Below are 22116 nucleotides of genomic sequence, written 5' to 3'. Positions count from 1 at the left end.
TTTTTTTTTTTCTATTTTCCTCTCTGATTCATCTATTTCTACCATTCTATCTTCTACCTAACTAATCCTATCTTCTGCCTCCATTATTCTACTCTTGGTTCCCTCCAGAGTTTTTTTGATCTCATTTATTGCTTTATTCATCATATATCGACTCTTTTTTATTTCTTCTAGGTCCTTGTTAAACCTTTCTTGCATCTTCTCAATCCTTGTCTCCAGGCTAATTATCTATGATTCCATTTTGATTTCAAGATTTTGGATCATTTTCACCATCATTATTCAGAATTCTTTATCAGGTTGATTTCCTATTGCTTCCTCTTTTGTTTGGTTTGGTGAACATTTATCCTGTTCCTTTACCTGCTGGATATTCCTCTGTCTCTTCTTCTTGTTTATATTGCTGTGTTTGGGGTGGCCTTTCTGTATTCTGGCAGTTTGTGGAGTTCTCTTTATTGTGGCATTTCCTCACTGTGTGTGGGTTTGTACAGGTGGCTTGTCAAGGTTTCCTGGTTAGGGAAGCTTGTGTCGGTGTTCTGGTGGGTGGAACTGGATTTCTTCTTTCTGGAGTGCAATGAAGTGTCCAGTAATGAGTTATGAGATGTCAATGGGTTTGGAGTGACTTTGGGCAGCCTGTATGTTGAAGCTCAGGGCTGTGTTCCTGTGTTGCTGGAGAATTTGCGTGGTATATCTTGCTCTGGGACTTGTTGGCCCTTGGGTGGTGCTTGGTTTCAGTGTAGGTATGGAGGCGTTTGATGAGCTCCTGTCAATTAATGTGCCCTGGAGTCAGGAGTTCTCTGGTGTTCTCAGGATTTGGAGTTAAGCCTCCTGCTTCTGGTTTTCAGTCTTATTTGTACAGTAGCCTCAAGACTTCTCCATCTAGGTTAAAGATGAAGTTTCTCCACAGTGAGGGACACCCAGAGAGTTTCACAGAGTTACATGGAGAAGAGAAGAGGGAGGAGGGAGATAGAGGTGACCCGGATGAGATGAGGTGGAATCAAAAGAGGAGAGAGCAAGTGGAATCAAAAGAGGAGACAGCAAGCTAGCCAGTAATCACTTCCTTATGTGCGCTTCACAGTCTGGACCACTCAGAGATGTTCATGGAGTTATACAGAGAAGAGAAGAGGGTGGAAGGAGACAGAGGAGGCCAGGAGGATAAAGGGGGGAATCAAAAGTAGAGAGACAGATCCAGCCAGTATTCAGTTCTCTAAGTGTTCTCCACCATCCGGAACACACAAAGAGATTCACAGAGTTGGGTAGAGAAGAGAAGGGAGAGGGAGGAGATAAAGGCGACCTGGTGGAGAAAAAGGAGAGTCCAAAGTGGGAGAGAGCAGTCAAGCCAGTAATCTCACTCCCAAGTAAAAATGAGTACTGAAGATTGGGTTCTTAAAGGTACAAAATTGATAACAAATACCAAAAAGCAAAGATTAAAAGTCTAGAGTAGAAGTTGGATTTTCAAAAATAAAATATTAACAACAAGAAGAAAAACCAAAGTCACAAAAATTATATATATATATATATATATATATATATATATATATATATGAAGTTTGCTTTAAAAAATAGGGTCTCTCTTTTTTTGAAAGTAATATTGGGTTATAAAAACGACAATTAAAGGAGTAATAGAAGACTTTAAAATTAAAAAAATTAAATTAAAGAATGATAGTAAAAATAGTAAAAATATATCTAGGATTTTCTCTGGTGTTGTTGTGGGCAGTGTGGAGTCAGTTCATTTTCAGATAGTTCCTTGATCTGGCTCATATTTCTCAAGATCGATAGGCCCCTTCCTATGTAGTCAGTACTAACTACAGGGTTTTAATCTATTGCATCTGTCACTTCCAAGAGGGTTCCCTCTGTTTTAGCTTCTTCTGTTTGCTGGTCTCTTCAGTGTCTAATTTTTGCCCTGACACAGGGGGCGGTGGTGGACACTTTTTTAGGCTCACTTGTTTAGTCGTGCTGTGGGGAGGGCTGGACGCTGCAAACAAATAACACTGGCATGTGTTTGCAGTGTCTCTGCCACACTGGGTTTGCCCCTGCTCACGGCGTGTGTGTTTTCCCTTTGTACACTGCTTAGGCTCTAGGTTGCTCCGTCGGGAACTGTCTGAGTCCAGCCCTGGGTTGTATGCACTTCCCAGGTCTAAGCCACTCAGGTTCAGGTACTTGGGTAGTCCTGAGAGATGCAGACTCGGTTGTGCCTGCGTTTTGTGCCCTTCCCATGTCTGAGCAGCTCAGGTGACCAGGTGTTTGGTGAGTGCAATCACTGCAACTTATCACCTCCCCCATCCCTGCCACTCGGTTTTCTGGGTGTACAACAGGCGCACCTTCTCAGGCAGATGTCAACCGTCCAGAATCCCAAGAAGTCTTGGTTAGCAACGAAGCCTGCTTGCAATTTGATAGATAATGCCTCTCTGGGGCTGCAATTGCCCTCTTTCGGCTCTGGCTGCCCTTGCCTGACTGTCACCGGAGGGGAATAGGCCAGTCTGCAGCTGGCTAGCTCTAGTCAGTCCTTTGTTCTGTGTGCGGGCCTGGAGGTGTCTTAGGTTAGGGCTTTTCCCGTGGTAGCTATCCCACAGTCTGGTTTGCTAGCGCAAGTTAGTTCCCTCAGATTGCCCTCGGGGCATTCAGGCCCAGTCTTTACTCTAAGCAATGCAGCCTGCGCCTCCCTGCCCAGCCCCTGCTTGCTAGTGGCAGATACAGGCATCTGCACTGCTTCTCTGCTGGGGGAGTTACCACTGGACACATAATCTGTGGGGTTTAATTATTTATTTATTTTTCCTCCTGATTATGTTGCCATCTGTGGTTCCAAGGCTCTCCACAGACTCAGCAGTGAGAGTGTTTCCTGGTGTTTGGAAACTTCTCTCTTTTTTAAGACTTCCTTTCGGGATGGAGCTCCATCCCTACCTCTTTTGTCTCTCTTTTTGTCTTTTATATTTTTTCCTACCTCCTTTAGAAGACAATAGGCTGCTTTTATGGGTGCCTGATGTCCTCTGCCTCATTCAGAAGTTGTTTTGTGGGATTTACTCAGCATTCACATGTTCTTTTGATGAATTTGTGGGGGAGAAAGTGGTCTCCCCATCCTATTCCTCTGCCATCTTAGGACCACCTCTACATTGTGTCTTTTTCAATTATGGTTTCCTCAAGGTATACGCCCAATAGTGGGATTGCTGGGTTATATGGTAGTTTTATTCCTAGGTTTCTTAAAGGAATCTCCATACTTTTCTCTATAGTGGCTGTATCAGTTTACATTCCCACCAAAACTGCAAGAGGGCTCCCTTTTCTCCACATCATCTCCAACATTTATTATTTGTGGATTTTTTATTTTTAGCTTTTTTTGATGATGGCCATTCTTACCAGTGTTAATACCATCTAATACACTACATTTTCCTTATCTGTTTGTTTATCTCTTTTTCCAATCACAATGTGAGCTTTATAATGGCAAAGATTACTGTTTTGTCGTCCTATCCTTAGCATCTAGAACAGTGCTTTGTATATATTAGCCACTCAATAAATATTAAGTGAATCAATACTTCACTAGGCAGAAAGTAGTCAAATGGCCACACCTGGCTGCAAAGGAGGCTTAACAATACTAAAAATTAGCTGTGTAGCCTTGTATTCAGCAAAAATCTCTACTACTACTACTACTACTACTACTGAAGAAGTAGTAGTTGGGATCTTCACAACCCAGGGATCAAACCCAGGTCTCCCACATTACAGGTTAATTTTTTACCAGCTGAGCCACAAGGGAAGCCCACTACAGAAGAAGAAAAACTAATATTGAAAATGCTAGAGAGGGTGTGGAGAAAAGGGAACCCTCTTACACTATTGGTGGGAATACAAACTAGTACAGCCACTATGGAGAAGAGTGTGGAGATTCCTTAAAAAACTAGAAATAGAACTGCCATATGACCAAGCAATCCCACTGCTGGGGATACACACTGAGGAAACCAGAATTGAAAGAGACATGTATACCCCAGTGTTCATTGCAGTACTGTTTACAACAGCTAGAATATGGAAGCAACCTAGATGCCCAGTGCCAGAAGAATGGATAAGAAAGTTGTAGTACATAAACACAATGGAATATTACTCAGCTATTAAAATGAACACATACGAGTCAGTTCTAATGAGATGGATGAAACTGGAGCCTATTATACAGAGTGAAGTAAGTCAGAAAGAAAAACACCAATACAGTATATTAATGCATATAAATGGAATTTAGAAAGATGGTAACAATGACCCTATAGACAAGACAGCAAAAGAGACACAGATGTAAAGAACAGACTTTTGGACTCTGTGGGAGAAAGCAAGGGTGGGATGATTTGAGAGAATAGCATTGAAACATGTATATTACCATATGTGAAATAGATGACCAGTTCAAGTTCAATGCATGAAACAGGGCACTCAAAGCCAGTGCACTGGGACAACCCAGAGGGATGGAATGGGATGGGGGGGACACATGTACACCTGTGGCTGATTCATGTCAATGTATGGCAAAAATCACCACAATACTGTAAAGTTATTAACCTCCAATTATAATAAATAAATTAACTTAAAAAATACTAACATTGAAAGCTAGCAGGCTCACAAAGCAAAGAAAGTTAAAAAAAAATTCATGCTTAATTTATAACCAGTCTATAGCTTGACTCTTCTATTAACTGTCTTTTAACATATTGATACATATATGTGTGAGAAATAGCCTCTCTCTCCAGAAAACTAGCATTAGCACAGTAAAATAAGTCATTTCATGTGTGTAATGTTTTTCAAATTTGAGAAATCTGCAAGTTCCAACCCAACACTCTGAGACCTTGACCAAGTGACATGATATCTTTAGACCTGCTTCCTTATGTACTGAATAGTAAAGTTCTGAGTTTCAGGTACAATAGAAGGTGCAAAAGTGATCTGTAAACTGCATTACCTTATACAACTGAGAAGCATTATCATAGCTGATATCACAACTATGCTATAAGGGAGGCAGCTCCAACCTATCCTCTGCAACTGCCCCAAAGATAGGGTTCAGGTTTGGTATTTCTATTGTACTCACTTTTTGCCATACTTGCCTCCATTAAAGATGGTATTTCAGCTACCTAGAGAAGAGGTAGGAATGTAGGGATCAGCAAACTAAAATGGACAGGAATGGGTGAATTTAACTTAGATGACCATTATATCTACTACTGTGGGCAAGAATCCCTTAGAAGAAATGGAGTAACCCTCATAGTCAACAAAAGAGTATAAACTGAAGTACATGGATGCAATTTCAAAAATGACATAATGAGCTCTGTTGGTTTCCAAGGCAAACCATTCAATATCACAGCAATCCAAGTTTATGCCCCAACCAGTAATGCTGAAGAAGCTGAAGTTGAATGGTTCTATGAAGACGTACAAGACCTTCTAGAACTAACAGCCCAAAAGATGTCTTTTTCATAATAGGGGACTGGAATGCAAAAGTAGGAAGTCAAGAGATACCTGGAGTAACAGGCAAATTTGGCCTTGGAGTACAGAATGAAGCAGGGCAAAGGCTAATGGAATTTTGGCAAGAGAACGCACTGGTCATAGCAAACAGCGTCTTCCAAAAACACAAGAGAAGACTCTACATGTGGACATCACCAGACAGTCAATACCAAAATCAGATTGATTATATTCTTTGCAGCCAAAGATGGAGAAGCTTTATACAGTCAGCAAAGACAAGACTGGGAGATGACTGTGGCTCAAATCATGAACACTTTTTTGCCAAATTCAGACTTAATTTGAAGAAAGTAGGGAAACCACTAGACCATTCAGGTATGACCTAAATCAAATTCCTTATGGTTATACAGTGGAAGTGACAAATAGATTCAAGGGATTAGATCTGAAACACAGAGTGCCTGAAGAACTATCGACGGAGGTTCATGACACTGTACAGGAGACAGGGATCAAGACCACCCCAAGAAAAATAAAAGCAAAATAGAAAAATGGCCGTCTGAGGAAGGCTTACAAATATCTTTGAAAAGAAGAGAAGCTAAAAGCAAGGGAGAAAAGGAAAGATATAAGCATCTGAATGCAGAGTTCCAAAGAATAGCAAGGAGAGATAAGAAAGCCTTCCTCAGTGATCAGTGCAAATAAATAGTGGAAAACAATAGAATGAGAAAAACTAGAGAGCTTTTCAAGAAAATCAGAGATACCAAGGGAGTATTTCATGCAAGGACAGGCTTAATAAAGGATATAAATGCTATGGACTTAACAGAAGCAGAAGATATTAAGAAGAGGTGGCAAGAATACACAGAAGAACTGTACAAGAAAGATCTTCATGACCCAGATAATCATGGTGATGTGATCACTCACCTAGAGCCAGAAATTCTGAAATGTGAAGTCAAGTGGGCCTTAGAAAGCATCATTATGAACAAAGCTAGTGGAGGTGATGGAATTCAAGTTGAGCTATTTCAAATCCTAAAAGATGATGCTGTGAAAGTGCTGCACTCAATATACCAGCAAATTAGGAAAACTCAGCAGTAGCCACAGGACCAGAAAAGGTCAATTTTCATTCCAAACCTAAGAAAGGCAATGTGAAAGAATGCTCAAGCTACTGCACAATTGCACTCATCTCCCACGCTAGTAAAGTAATGCTCAAACTTCTCTAAGTCAGGCTTCAGCAGTACGTGAACCATGAACTTCCAGATGTTCAAGCTGGATTTAGAAAAGGCAGAGGAACCAGAGACCAAATTGCCAACATCCATTGGATCATTGAAAAAACAAGAGAGATCCAGAAAAACATCTATTTCTGCTTTATTGACTATGTCAAAGCCTTTGACTGTGTGGATCACAATAAACTGTGGAAAATTCTGAAAGAGATGGGAATACCAGACCACCTGACTTGCCTCCTGAGAAACCTGTATGCAGGTCAGGAAGCAACAGTTAGAACTGGACATGGAACAAAAGACTGGTTCCAAATGGGGAAACGAGTACATCAAGGCTGTATATTGTCATCCTGCTTACTTAACTTATATGCAGAGTACATCATGAGAAACACTGGGCTTAATGACACACAAGCTGGAATCAAGATTGCTTGGAGAAATATCTATAACCTCGGATATTCAAATGACACCACCTTTATGGCAGAAAGCGAGAAAGAACTAAAGAGCTTCTTGATGAAAGTGAAAGAGGAGAGTGAAAAAGTTGGCTTAAAACCCAGCATTCAGAATACTAAGATCATGGCATCCTGTCCTATCACTTCATGGTAAATAGATGGGGAAGCAATGGAAACAGTGAGAGACTTTATTTTCTTGGACTCCAAAATCGCTGCAGATGGTGACTGCAGCCAGGAAATTAAAAGATGCTTGCTCCCTGAAAGAAAAGTCATGACCAACCTAGACAGCATATTATCTTTTTTTTTTTTTTTTTTTCCCTCCTGGGACACAGAAGCATGTGCAATCTTCCCAGACTGGGGATTGAACCTGTGCTCTCTGCCAGAGGAACCCAGAGTCTTAACCACTGGACCACCAGGAAGTCCCTAGACAGCATATTAAAAAGCAGAGACATTACTTTGACAAAAAAAGTCTGTCTAGTCAAAGCTATGATTTTTTCAGTAGTCATGTATGAATGTAAAAGTTGGACTATAAAGAAAGCTGAGCACCAAAGAATTGATGCTTTTGAACTGTGGTGTTGGAGAAGACTCTTGAGAGTCCCTTGGATAGCAAGGAGATCCAACCAGTCCATCCTAAAGGGAATCAATCCTGAATATTCATTGGAAGGACTGATGTTGAAGCTGAAACTCCAATCCTTTGGCCACCTAATGTGAAGAACTGACTCATTTGAAAAGACCCTGATTCTGGGCAAGATTGAAGGTGTGAGGAGAAGGGGACGACAGAGGATGAAATGGTTGGATGGCATCACTGACTCAATGGACATGAGTTTGAGTAAACTCTGGGAGTTGGTGATGGATAGGGAGGCCTGGCGTGCTGCAGTCCATGGAGTCACAAAGAGTCGGACATGAATGAGAGACTAAACTGATCTGACCTGAGGGAAGATGACTGACCTAAATCAGTGCAGAGAAACTTATCTCATTCTAGAAATTTAATAGTCCTTGAGCTTCCAGTTCAAGGTGGTAGAGTAGAAGGATATGCGCTCATCTCGTCCTGCAAGAGCACCAAAATCGAAACTAGCTGTTAAACAACCATCAATAGGAGGATGCTGGAACCTGCCATAAAAAAAAAATATGCCACCTCCAAAGACAAAGAAGAATCCAGAACAAATGGCAGCAGAGGGCAATCACGATAAAATCAAATCCCATACCCACCAGGTGTGTGATGCACAATCTGGAGAACAATAATAGCAAAGTTCTCCAACTGTTGTGAAGGTTCTAAGCCCCAGGTCAGACTTCTTAGACTGGGGATTTGGCAAAAGTTACTGGGAATCCCCAGGCAATCTGTGAAGGCCAGCCGAATTTGATTACAGAATTTCCACAGGACTGGGGGAAACAGAGACTCCAGTCTTGGAGCACACAAACAAAATCTTGTATGCTCCAAGATCCAGGGGAAAGGATCAGTGACTCCACAGGAGACTGAACCAAAACTACCTGCTGTTGGAGGGTCTCCTGTGGAAGTATGGGTCAGCAGTGGCTGGCACAAGGATGGGGGTACTGGCAGCAGCAGTCCTGGAGGTGGTCTCATGTGTAAGTTCTCTTGGGGGTTGCCATTAAACTTACCATAGAGCCTGTAGACCTCAGGACTGGGTAGCCTCAGGCCAAACAATTAACAAGGAGAGAGTGACACTCCACCCATCAGCAGATAGTTGGATTAAAACTTTACTGAGCAAGGCCTTGCCCATCAGAGCAAGACCCAGTTTTCCCCACTACTAGTCCCTCCCATCAGGAAGATGACACAAACCTCTCAGCCTCAACCACCAGAGGGCAGACATAAGAAGCAAGAACAACCACAATTTCACAGCAGCTAGAATGAAAACCTGGAGAAGGCAATGGCACCTCACTCCAGTACTCTTGCCTGGAAAATCCCATGGACGGAGGAGCCTGGTGGGCTGCAGTCCATGGGGTCACTAAGAGTCAGATACGACTGAGCAACTTCACTTTTACTTCTCACTTTCATGCATTGGAGAAGGAAATGGCAACCCACTCCAGTGTTCTTGCCTGGAGAATCCCAAGGACGGGGGAGCCTGGTGGGCTACCGTCTATGGGGTCGCACAGAGTCAGACACAACTGAAGCGACTTAGCAGCAGCAGTAGCAGCAGCAGAATGAAAACCACATTACAGAATGTTAATCGAGATGAAAAAGCAGAGAATTCCAACCCAGATGAAGGGACAAAATATAAAACCCCAGAAAAACAACTAAATGAAATGGAAATAGGCAATCTTCCAGAAAAAGAATTTAGAATAACAATAGGGAAGATGATCCAGGATCTCAGAAACAGAATGGAGAAGATGCAAGAAATGTTTACCAAAGATCTACAAGAACTAAAGAACAAACAGAGATGAATACACTAGAAAGAATCAATATCAGAATAATTGAGGCAAAAGAATGGATAAGTGACCTGGAGGACAAAATTGTGGAAAGCACTACTACAGAACAGAATATAGAAAAAAGAATGGAAAAAAATGAAGACAGTCTAAGAGATCTCTGGGACAACAACAAATGCACCAACATTTGCATTATAGGGGTCCCAGAAGGAGGAGAGAGAAAGGACCTGAGAAAATATTTAAAGAGATAAGAGCTGAAAACTTCCCTAACATGGAAAAAGAAATAGTAAACCAAGTCCAGGAAGCACAGAGAGTCCCAGGCAGGATAAACACAAGGAGGAACACATCAAGACACATAGTAATCAAACTGACAAAAATTAAAGACAAAGATAAAATATTAAAAGCAACAAGGGAAAAATAATAAATAACATACAAGGGAACTTCCATAAGGCTATCAGCTGATTTCTCAACAGAAACTGTACAAGCCAGAGGGGAATGGCATAATATATTTAAAGTGATGAAAAGGAACAACCTATAATCAAGAATATTCTACCCAGCAAGACTCTTGTCCAAATTTGACAGAGAAATAAAAAGCTTTCCAGACAAGCAAAAGTTAAGAGAATTCAGCACCACCAAACCAGTCTTCCAACAAATACTAAAGGAGCTACTCTAGGCAGGAAACGCAAGAGAAGGAAAAAGCCTACACAAAACAAACCCAAAACATTTAAGAAAATGGTTTTAGGATCATACATACCAATAATTACCTTAAATGTAAATACGTTAAATGCACCAACCAAAAGACATTGGCTGAGTGGAAGAAAATATGTGCATGTTTGTGTGTCCCCTTACCACATCACTCTATTTAACCTTCCAAATTACATTCAATAATTTTATATTGTTAGGTTAATCATGTTTCTCATTATGTTAATCATTATGGCTTGCAATTGTAATTATCATTTATTTTTTGTCTGGCTATGGTTTTTGATAACTAACAAACATCTTTTACTGTGTGATTATGTAACTATTATTCATTTAATACCATTGTATCATGATTGGTTAACAGAAAATACTAGACTTGTATATCACTAAAACTCCTATTTAATAGAAAAACCTGTAATCACTTTTTAAAATTCAGATGCATATCAGAATTATCTTGGAATTTTTGAAAAATGCAAATGCCCAAGTGTTGCATTTTTTATCCAAAGCTCCAAATGTGTTTCTAATGAACAGCCATGTTTAAGAAAAACTGGACTATATAATGATCTTTTACTTTTATTTAGTTTGTTTCACTTTTTCTATTTCATATTTAAGGCTTCCATTTCATTTAGTTTATGTTTTTCTAATTTCTCTCTTTTTTTCAGATGTTCTGTCTCAAGCCTTTATAAAGCATAGTAGAAAAACATAGTACATATATATATATATATATATATATATATAATGTACAATATAATACATATGTCCAAGTTTCAGGAAAGTTGGATTTTTGCCTAGAAAAATATTTGATATTTTGATTCCACTTGTTTGATATAGTATGAATAGAATGCTAGATTTCTTATTTATATTCACTCACAACTTTGATATGGTTCCATGTATTCTGGCATCTAGTATTACTCCTAAAAGTCTAGAAAGTTTATTATCTTAGTGATTATTTTTTTAAAGAAATTTGAGTCAAGCTTGAAACTTCTAATCCAATTCTGAGACTATAAAGAAATACTATGTTGCAAAAACTAGGAAATTAACATGTAATATAGTATTATTAACTATAGAGTTTGTTTGAATTTCACAATATTTTGTGCTAGCATCCATTATTTGTTTTCATACCTTATTCAAGACTACACATAGTATTTAACTGCATTGAGCAGCTTCAGCATACAACAAATTCTGGTAAACTCTCCTTTTATTCTATTATAAATAGTTTCTAATTTTCTTTGTTATGGCTTTTTGGATACACACGTCATTTAAAAGTGAAAATTTACCTTCCAAATATATGGGATTTTTAAAGTATCTCTGATGCTAATTTCTCATTTTGATATTAGTTTCTCATTTAAATGTTTCTTCTCTGCAATCAGCCTCTGTGGTTTTTCAGTCCCTTAACTTTATTGAGACTTTCAGTGGCTAAATCAAAGATCTCTCTTGATAAATGTCACATTGCACTTGAAATCATATGGGTTACTTTCAAATATCTTTTTATATTGATCTCTAATATAATTCCAAAGTGATAAGAGAACAGACTTTATATGATTTCAGTACCTTTAGATCATAAAATTTTTGCACCTGCTCTTATGTCCCTAAATATATTCCAGTGTCCCCTAGTTTCTAGTCTATGGGAACTTGAATTTGTATCCTACTCCTGTGTGAGAATTGTATAAATCTAAGTTATGCTGACTTGGTTCATAGTGCTTTTTGGGTCTACTATATCCTTGTACTTCTCTGTATAGTCATTCTGTTAATTTTTGAGAGCTTGATATTGAAACTCCAACTAAAAATCTTAATTTATCTACTTTAAAATATAATATATATTTTATATTATGTTGTATATAATATAATTTTATATTATATTCCACATATGTTCCACATATATTATACATATATGTGGAACTCTATGTAGCTTTGTTCTTTACAAAGAACAAAGAACATCTTTACTATATGTTCTTTGTTCTTGTTTTCCAAGTTTCATGTAAATGTGTTATCATATTTTCATAATTTAAAACAGAAAAAAGAAATCTATCAGCCCTTGAAAAACTATTGCCTTAATGAGCCATTTATAACATCATTATTTAATAGGGTTAATCAGCTCTTGTGTACCCTATAATATGGAAGAAAGAGAGCAGGTCCTGTTCTCAAGAAACCATTATCTCAGTTCAGTTCAGTCACTCAGTTGTGTCTGACTCTCTGGGACCCCATGAACTGCACCACACCAGGCCTCCCTGTCCATCACCAACTCCCGGAGTTCACTCAAACTCATGTCCATCAAATCGGTGATGCCATCCATCCATCTCATCCTCTGTCATCCCCTTCTTTTCCTGCCCATAATTCCTCCCAGCATCAGAGTCTTTTCCAATGAGTCAGCTCTTCGCATGAGGTGACCAAAGTATTGGAGTTTCAGCTTTAGCAACAGTCCTTCCAAAAACAAGAGCAGGAGCTGACTGTGGCTCAGACCATGAACTCCTTATTGCCAAATTCAGACTGAAATTGAAGAAAGTAGGGAAAACCACTAGACCATTCAGGTATGACCTGAATCAAATCCCTTATAATTATACAGTGGAAGTGAGAAATAGATTTAAGGGCTTAGATCTGCCTGATGAACTGATAGATAGAGTGCCTGATGAACTATGGACTGAGGTTCGTGACATTGTATAGGAGACAGGGATCAAGACCATCCCCATGGAAAAGAAATGCAAAAAAGCAAAATGGCTGTCTGGGGAGGCCCTACAAATAGCTGTGAAAAGAAGAGAAGTGAAAAGCAAAGGAGAAAAGGAAAGATATAAATATCTGAATGCAGAGTTCCAAAGAATAGCAAGAAGAGATAAGAAAGCCTTCTTCAGCGATCAATGCAAAGAAATAGAGGAAAACAATAGAATGGGAAAGACTAGGGATCTCTTCAAGAAAATCAGAGATACCAAAGCAACATTTCATGCAAAGATGGGCTCGATAAAGGACAGAAATGGTATGGACCTAACAGAAGCAAAAGATATAAAGAAGAGATGGAAAGAATACACAGAAGAACTGTACAAAAAAGGTCTTCACGACCCAGATAATCACGATGGTGTGATCACTGACCTAGAGCCAGACATCCTGGAATGTGAAGTCAAGTGGGCCTTAGAAAGCATCACTATGAACAAAGCTAGTGGAGGTGACAGAATTCCAGTTGAGCTATTCCAAATCTTGAAAGATGATGCTGTGAAAGTGCTGCACTCACTATGCCAGCAAATTTGGAAGACTCAGCAGTGGCCACAAGGCTGGAAAAGATCAGTTTTCATTCCAATCCCAAAGAAAGGCAATGCCAAAGAATGTGCAAACTACTGCACAATTGCACTCATCTCACACGCTAGTAAAGTAATGCTCAAAATTCTCCAAGACAGGCTTCAGCAATATGTGAACCGTGAACATCCTGATGTTCAAGCTGGTTTTAGAAAAGGCAGAGGAACCAGAAATCAAATTGCCAACATCCACTGATCATGGAAAAAGCAAGAGAGATCCAGAAAAGCATCTATTTCTGCTTTATTGACTATGCCAAAGCCTTTGACTGTGTGGATCACAATAAACTGTGGACAATTCTTCAAGAGATGGGAATACCATACCACCTGACCTGCCTCTTGAGAAATTTGTATGCAGGTCAGGAAGCAACAGTTAGAACTGGACATGGAACAACAGACTGGTTCCAAATAAGAAAAGGAGTACGTCAAGGCTGTATATTGTCAGATTACATCATGAGAAATGCTGGGCTGGAAGAAGCACAAGCTGGAATCAAGATTGCCGGGAGAAATATCAATAACCTCAGATATGCAGATGACACCACCCTTATGACAGAAAGTGAAGAGGAACTAAAAAGCCTCTTGTTGAAAGTGAAAGAGGAGAGTGAAAAAGTTGGCTTAAAGCTCAACATTCAGAAAATGAAGATCATGGCATCTGGTCCCACCACTTCATGGGATATAGATGGGGAAACAGTGTCAGACTTTATTTTTGGGGGCTCCAAAATCACTGCAGATGGTGACTGCAGCTATGAAATTAAAAGCCGCTTACTCCTTGGAAGGAAAGTTATGACCAACCTAGATAGCATATTCAAAAGCAGAGACATTACTTTGCCAACAAAGGTTCATCTAGTCAAGGCTATGGTTCTTCCTGTGGTCATGTATGGATGTGACAGTTGGACTGTGAAGAAGGCTGAGCACCAAAGAATTGATGCTTTTGAACTGTGGTGTTGGAGAAGACTCTCGCAAGTCCCTTGGACTGCAAGGAGATCCAACCAGTCCATTCTGAAGATCAGCCCTGGGATTTCTTTGGAAGGAATGATGCCAAAGCTGAAACTCCAGTACTCTGGCCACCTCATGTGAAGAGTTGACTCATTGGAAAAGACTCTGATGCTGGGAGGGATTGGGAGCAAGAGGAGAAGGGGACGACAGAGGATGAGGTGGCTGGATGGCATCACTGACTCGATGGACGTGAGTCTGAGTGAACTCCGGGAGCTGGTGATGGACAGGGAGGCCAGGCGTGCTGCAATTCATGGGGTCACAAAGAGTTGGACACGACTGAGCGACTGATCTGATCTGATCTGATCTTCCAATGAACACCCAGGACTGATCTCCTTCAGGATGGACTGGTTGGATCTCCTTGCAGTCCAAGGGACTCTCAAGAGTCTTCTCCAGCACCACAGTTCAAAAGCATCAATTCTTCAGCGCTCAGCTTTCTTCACAGTCCAACTCTCACATCCATACATGACCACTGGAAAAATCATAGCCTTGACTAGACGGACCTTTGTTGGCAAAGTAATGTCTCTTCTTTTCAATATGCTATCTACGTTGGTCATAACTTTCCTTGCAAGGAGTAAGTGTCTTTTAATTTCTTGGCTGAAATCACCATCTGCAGTGATTATGGAGCCCAGAAAAATAAAGTCTGACACTGTTTCCACTGTTTCCCCATTTTTTTTTTTGCCATGAAGTGATGGGACCAGATGCCATGATCTTCATTTTCTGAATGTTGAGCTTTAAGCCAACTTTTTCACTCTCCTCTTTCACTTTCATCAAGAGGCTTTTTAGTTCCTCTTCACTTTCTGCTATAAGGGTGGTGTCATCTGCATATCTGAGGTTATTGATGTTTCTCCCGGCAAACTTGATTCCAGCTTGTGCTTCTTCCAGCCCAGCATTTCTCATGATGTACTCTGCATATAAGTTAAATAAGCAGGGTGACAATATACAGCCTTGACGTACTCCTTTTCCTATTTGGAAGCAGTCTGTTGTTCCATGTCCAGTTCTAACTGTTGCTTCCTGACCTGCATATAGGTTTCTCAAGAGGCAGGCCAGATGTTCTGGTACTCCCATCTCTTTCAGAATTTTCCACAGTTTATTGTGATCCACACAGTCAAAGGCTTTGGCATAGTCAATAAAGCAGAACCTTTGTGTGGGTCAGTATAATATCGAAAATATCTTTTACAGTCATACAGGCTTCGTTTTAAATCTCATTTCACCACTTGGGGCTGTGTAGTCTTGAACAAATAAGCCTCTTCCATCTTTAGTTTCCTAAACAGTAAAATTAGGACAATAGTTTCTACTGTTATAAGGTATACTCAAGATATAACTGATGAAGTAATGAATGAATACATTGAATGTAAATCATTTAAAAATATGCCTGGAACACAGCAGGTGCTTGGCTTTTTGCTCCAAGATTAAGGTCCTATGATTAGTAAACGTCCTAAATATTCACTGAAAATGGTAGTCTGAAGGTTAAATGACTATCTTTGTATGCAAATAAGTTACTTTCAACTAGAAAGAACACTGGGTAGCAAGGTGAATTACCTGAGATTCATCATTCCTCCATTCATTAATTCATTCAATTAATCAGGAAATAACTGAAAGACCCATTCCACGCCAGGCCCTGTGCTACATTCTAGGGACATGGTAGAGAGTTAAAATTGACATGAACTTGATCTTATGGCACTCACAATCTACCAGAAGACACAGATAGCTAATATATTATTATAATATATAATTATAATTATTATGAAAGTTAAAGTTAGTCATGTCCGACTCTTTGCTACCCCATGGATTATACAGTCCATGGAATTCTCCAGGCCAGAATACTGGAGTGGGTAGCCGGTCCCTTCTTCAGGTGATCTTCCCAACCCAGGGATCCAACCCAGGTCTCCTGCTTGGCAGGCAGATTCTTTACCACTGAGCCACCTGGGAAGCCCCTATAATTATTATAGTAAAGAATAATAACAGCATATTAATAAGCAAGTCTTGGGTGACACAGGAGTGCAAAGAGGCAACTAACCCATTCTGAGTAGGGAGGCAGGCAAGAGGAAGTTCCTAGAGGATACAAAGTTGAAGTTAGAGCTTGAATAACATGAGTTCTTGGAGCTTACCAAGTGAAAAGGATGGGGGAACAGAGTGTAGAAAGCAGAGGAAATAGCATGTACACACACAAGAGGCAGAATTTTCAAAAACCTGAAAAATTTCAAACTTATTGCAGGAAAGAATGCAAAGGAGTGGGAAGAGCTAGAGATAGTGACTCTCTACCATTCACAGCTAAGTAGCCCAGATTCAAGATGTTGCTTTTTTTTTAATTGAAGGATAATTGCTTTGCAATGTTGTTTTGGTTTCTGCCATACAACAATGCAAATTAGCCATAACTATCGACATATCCAATGGGCTTCCCTGGTGGCTCAGTTGTCTGGTAAAGAATTTGCCTTCAAGGCAGGAGATCCAGGTTTGACCCCTGGATTGGGAAGATCCCCTGGAGAAGGGAAAGGCAACTCACTCCAGTATTCTTGCCTGGAGAATTCTGTGGAAAGAGGAGCCTAGTGGGCTACAGTCCATGGGGTCACAAAGAGTCAGACACAACTGAGCCACTTACACTTTCACTTTCAGGGGCTTCCCTGGTGGCTCAGACAGTAATGAATGAATCTGCCTGCAACGCAGGAGATTCAGGTTCGATCCTTGAATTAAGAAGATCTCCTGGAGAAGGAAATGGCAACCCACTCCAGTATTCTTGCCTGGAGAATTCCATAGACAGAGGAGCCTGGTGGACTACAGTCCATGGGGTTACAAAGAGTTGGACACAACTGAGCGACTAACATCTTCACTTTCTTTTAACCCAGTGTCCATTCCAACACTATTTACAATAGCCAGGACTTAGAAGCAACCCAGATGTCCATCGGCAGATGAAGAGGTAAAAAAAATTGTGGTTCATATATACAAGTGTGCAGTGGAAGTGTTAGTCACTCAGTCGTGTCTGACTCTTTGTGACCCCATGAACTGTAGCCCACCAGGTTCCTCTGTCCACAGAACTCTCCAGGCAAGAATATTGTATTGGGTTGCCATTTTCTTCTCCAGGGGGTCTTCCCAACCCAGGGATTGAATCCAGGTCTCCTGCACTGTGGGCAGATTTTTTACTGTCTGAACCAACAGGGAAGCCTTAAAAATTATGGAACAGTTCATGAATTTGTGTGTCATCCTTACACAGGGACCATGTTAATTTTCTCTGTATCATTCCAACTTTAGAATATGTGTTGCCGAATTATACAAGAGGTTTGTTTTTATCCTGAGTAATTGCAAAAAGTTTTAAACAAGAGAGTGCACAATCAGCTTAACATGTTAAAAAGACCACTCTGATTACTATGTGGAAGGTAGACTGAAGGGTTTGGGCCACAGTGGTGACAATCATGATGGAGAAAAGTGGATTGATTGAGAATGAGGTATTGAAGAAAATCGCTCAGATTTGGCAGTTGACTAGAAATAGAAAGAAAGTACTCAAGGATGCTGCTGGAGTTTTTTCCATTCTCAGTCTGGCACTATCACTTAATAACTAGAGGCCCTTGGCCATCACTTCATTGTTAAGCCACAGTTTCTTAGTGGGTCAGATGGATATAACAACTGCTAGTGTACTTGCTTCTGTCATATTAGGGAGACTCAAATGAAACAATGGCTGTGAGTGCTTTTTTCTAAGGTACAAAGAGCTATGAAACAGGAGGACTGAGGATAACTCATGGGTTTAGACTCACTGCAAGCACAAATGAGTGATCAACAGGTGATAAGATGCCTAATCCAATAATATTTTTTCAGGTTTCTTTCTTTCTTTTTTAAAATGCTCTATGTAAGGGCCCTTGTAAAGAAAAAAAAAATCTTACTTTACTCTCAGGAGGATATGAACCCTGAGGTCTCATAGCAGTACTGGGCTGCTTGCCCCTAAACCATCTGTACTGTTCTCCAAGCCTTCTCATAAGCAATTCAGGGCTGTTCATATGGCTAGTGGCTACCATACTGGCACTTATGTAGATCTCAGGAGGCCAGTAATTCAGAGATAAGAGCACCAGAGCACAGGTAGACCCAAAGCAAGCCCTGATGCTAGGGCGGGAGCTGTTTGTTCTCTACTCTTTGACACCCACTCTCAGGTATATGCAACCAAATACTACTCTGGTCCAAAGGAAATAATAGACTTGAAAGACATCAAAGCTAAGCCTAGGTTCTGACAATCCAGGCGGCTAATGAAGGCAATTTCTAGAGTAGCATTAGTGCAAGTCCATGGCATAATGGCAAGAGGCAATAAAGTTTGTCTTTGTTACACTTTACCTTTTGGGGAAACACTGAAGGCAAAGGAGGAGGGAGTGACAGAGGATGAGATAGTTAGATAGGGTCACTGACTTAATGGACATGAATTTGAGCAAACCCCAGGAGATAGTGAAGGACAGAGAAACCTGGTGCACTGCAGTCCATGGGGTCGCAAAGAGTCAGACATTACTTAGTTACTAAATAACAACAACTCTCTATCTTCCTGGCATCCTGTGTGTTACCCTGATCCCAACATTTTGTTTCCCATTATCATAGGACTTTGTTTCCAACTGACTGTCAACATCTCCTTGATAAGATTTTAGGGTATCCCCACTTTCATATTGGGTTATGCCACCGCTTATAACACCATTCTTCCCTTTGCCTTATGACTATCTAAATCCTTGGAGATGTTCCCATAACCCGCCATTCTACCAACACCATGGGAGAGGGGGAAAGGAAAAAAGAGCAACTAGTTTAGTTCCATGGGTCTGGAGGAGGTATGAACAAATTCCTAGCATTTCTTCATCTCCCCTAGCACATTCATCTCTTGTTCTCTTTCCATATATTTAGAATTTGTATTGGTAGCTCCACTTTAAATGGAAGAAGCTAAAACACAGAGAGGTGATGACTGATTGCATAAAGTCACAATGCAAGTTGATGGCAGACCCAAGAACTAATCCCAGGTCTGTTGCCCCCAAGACAACTAGTTTCTATCCAAGGGAATCTGCCTCTCCATCAGAAAATGACTTCTTCCTTTTGGAAGCCAGTGAGTTAAAGAAATGCAGCAAGCTGCAAGTAGAGATCCACCCCATAGGAGGCAGTTCCATGAACCTTTCTACCTCACCCCCAACCCCAAGCAAAACCACCAAATTTCAGGCCTGAAAAATGCATGCACTATCCAGGCTGGGGGCATAGGTATACAGAATCTGCCTCCCTCTTCTTCTTCCCCTCCAGATCCCTGGAGTTTGAGCCTTGGAAAAGCCACACTTTACAGGAAGGGTGCCGCCCCATGACAGCTGCAAGCAGGTTATTCCAGAGAATGTTGAGATGGCAGGAATATTTTCCAGTTGAAATCAACCATTTCTCTTTGCATCTGAGTCTTGGGAACATTCATGATGAAAATCTAGACAGCATGACATTGTATGAACTCTGAAAGCCAGGCTGATGCTACTCTGGTTGGTGTTGCCTTTGGCTCACACTGAGGGCCAAGTCAGACTCTCAGAAAGATCAGGCCAACGCAACTTCAGCCAAAGACCCTGTGCCATCCATATTTTAAAAGCTGTCTACATTTAGTGGTGACCAGGTCTCTTGGTCAGTGATTAGCTTTTTGTACTGTGCAAGGAAGATCTGGGGCTGTGAGCCTCACCACTTGCAGTAGGCCAGAGAAGAGGAGTCCCTTGGCCATACTTTTGTTGCAGTGACCCATGTGAGGAGAGAAAACGGCAGGAAGGAAACATGGCAGGCTGAAGGCAAATGTAATACATTCTAACCCAGAGTACTATTACCCAGAGTACTATGTATTGTAATACATTCTAATCCAGAGAAACCGTAGTACAGGGCTATGAGCAGGTAGAGCCATGGATTTTCCCACAAGGTTTTTCAGTATACTCAAAGGAGAGATTATGGTATTGAGGGAAGGGCTCACAACTGGAAATGAGAAATTTGTTTTCCTGACTTTCTGTTTCCTTCTATACCACAGCTTGGGACCTGATTGATCTCTTTAGGGTTTTTTACTAAAAATGCTCATAAAAATGATCACCACAATTCCAACAGCACAAGTGGAAGCACAGAGTATTGCTTGGAAGGCAGAATAAGTGAGCTGTGCTACTTACTGGCTGCATGACAAGTTACTTCCCCTACTCGGGTCTTCAGTTTCATCCCATTAAATTATAAGTTGAATAAGCTCAGCCCACATCACAAGGCTTTATGAGAACCAAATGAGATAATGGGTATGAGTGAGCTTTGAAAGCTGTCAATTGTGAAACTTAGAGCTAGTATCTCTGAAGCTGACTGGGTGATGCAACTAGCACAGTAATATGTATAAGTAACTTCTCTGGGCTTACATAATTGTGAGCGGAATGAAAGAAAGCCTGAAGTATCCCCTAAACTCTGGAACCCTGGCTTATAATACATAGAAATCTGAGTGCAAAACAACACCAGAGTGCAGAGAAGAGCACTGAGCTTTAGTAAGGGTTGGTGTGAGTGCAATTTAGGGAAGAGGTATCCACAGCATTATGTTCCAGGACCAGGAAAGCTCCAGCTCCCAAATATTCCCATTATTAATGGCTGAAATACCAGAAGAAAATCCATGTTTTGCAGCACATTGTTTCTTCTGTTAAAAATAAAAATGTACTGATGGAATGGGAAGGACAGTGGGTCTGTGGCATTTCCAGCCTACTTTGGGGGCTACAAGTTGAATTGCTCCTTTCAAGTACACTCCCACTGCAATCCAGCAGGTACTGCTGTACTACATCATTTGAGTAACATCCCTAAATTGTAGGTTATGCCACGCCACAGATCCAGAACCTTTATAAATATCCCATTAGCTATGGGAGAAAATTTAAGAAGCCTCAGCCTGGCATTTCAGGTTCTCCCTAGCACTTCCCTAGCTCCCTCCAACTGTACCTCAGACATATGCCTTCTAAACTCTGGATTTTGGGCAAACTGCTCCATTCCAGAAATTTCAGACCAAATACAGATTACAAGGGCAACACACTGGACTAAAAATTAGGAGAAATTGCTTCCAGTCCCATTAACTTTCTGAGTGAAATTGTGTGAGTCATTTATTCAACCAGAATGTCTGAAGTTTTGAATCACTTAGAAAGTGTGTTAAAATCAATTTGTTACTAAATTAACATATAAATGTTTGTGAATGACTTAATTTTTATATTCTAGAATAGAGTTTAGGTCCTCCATATAAGATTACCCATATTCACTGTTTTTTCAATATGTTTTCCAGAATGATAAGGAAATACCTGGTGTTACATCCAGCACCTAGGGAATCACCTTGAATCCTGAATAAATATAAGGATCCTTCTAGTTCTAATGCTATAAGAAGCTGAGGTCACATGCTTTTTTTTTCCTTTGGTGTGCCTCACCTTCATGTTCATCCCTTATAAAGTCCTCCCACCTTTGTGGAAATTGTTTAAATCTTCCCCATTCTTTAAGACCTCACTACTCATTATACGAGTTCTCTCCAATGTTACAGCTCCCCAGATTGCAGTGAATTTCTCCCCCAACTACACATACACATGATCTCTAATACTGGCTGTGCCTATTCTCTGGCTCTTCAAAATAGTTGTCTTGTGACTTCATCTCTGTCAACCATCTGAAACAGTTTGCCTTGTCTAATTTACCTACTCACACAGTGTATAAGCTCCTTAGGGCATCTCTGTCTTACAGGACTTGAGAGAAACTCCA

General features: G+C 40.5%; 1 non-coding gene across 1 annotated transcript; it reads right to left on the bottom strand.

Annotated features, from left to right (window-relative positions):
• Positions 1–17566: 17566 nt before the first annotated feature.
• Positions 17567–17671, bottom strand: LOC138986517 (U6 spliceosomal RNA). The gene has a single exon (XR_011463333.1). It is a non-coding gene; the product is annotated as a U6 spliceosomal RNA (small nuclear RNA).
• Between the last annotated feature and the right edge of the window lie 4445 nt (positions 17672–22116).

This window comes from Bos mutus, chromosome X (assembly GCF_027580195.1).
Source record: "Bos mutus isolate GX-2022 chromosome X, NWIPB_WYAK_1.1, whole genome shotgun sequence".
Classification (NCBI taxonomy): Eukaryota; Metazoa; Chordata; class Mammalia; order Artiodactyla; family Bovidae; genus Bos; species Bos mutus.
This window is presented reverse-complemented; position numbering and strand designations above follow the sequence as displayed.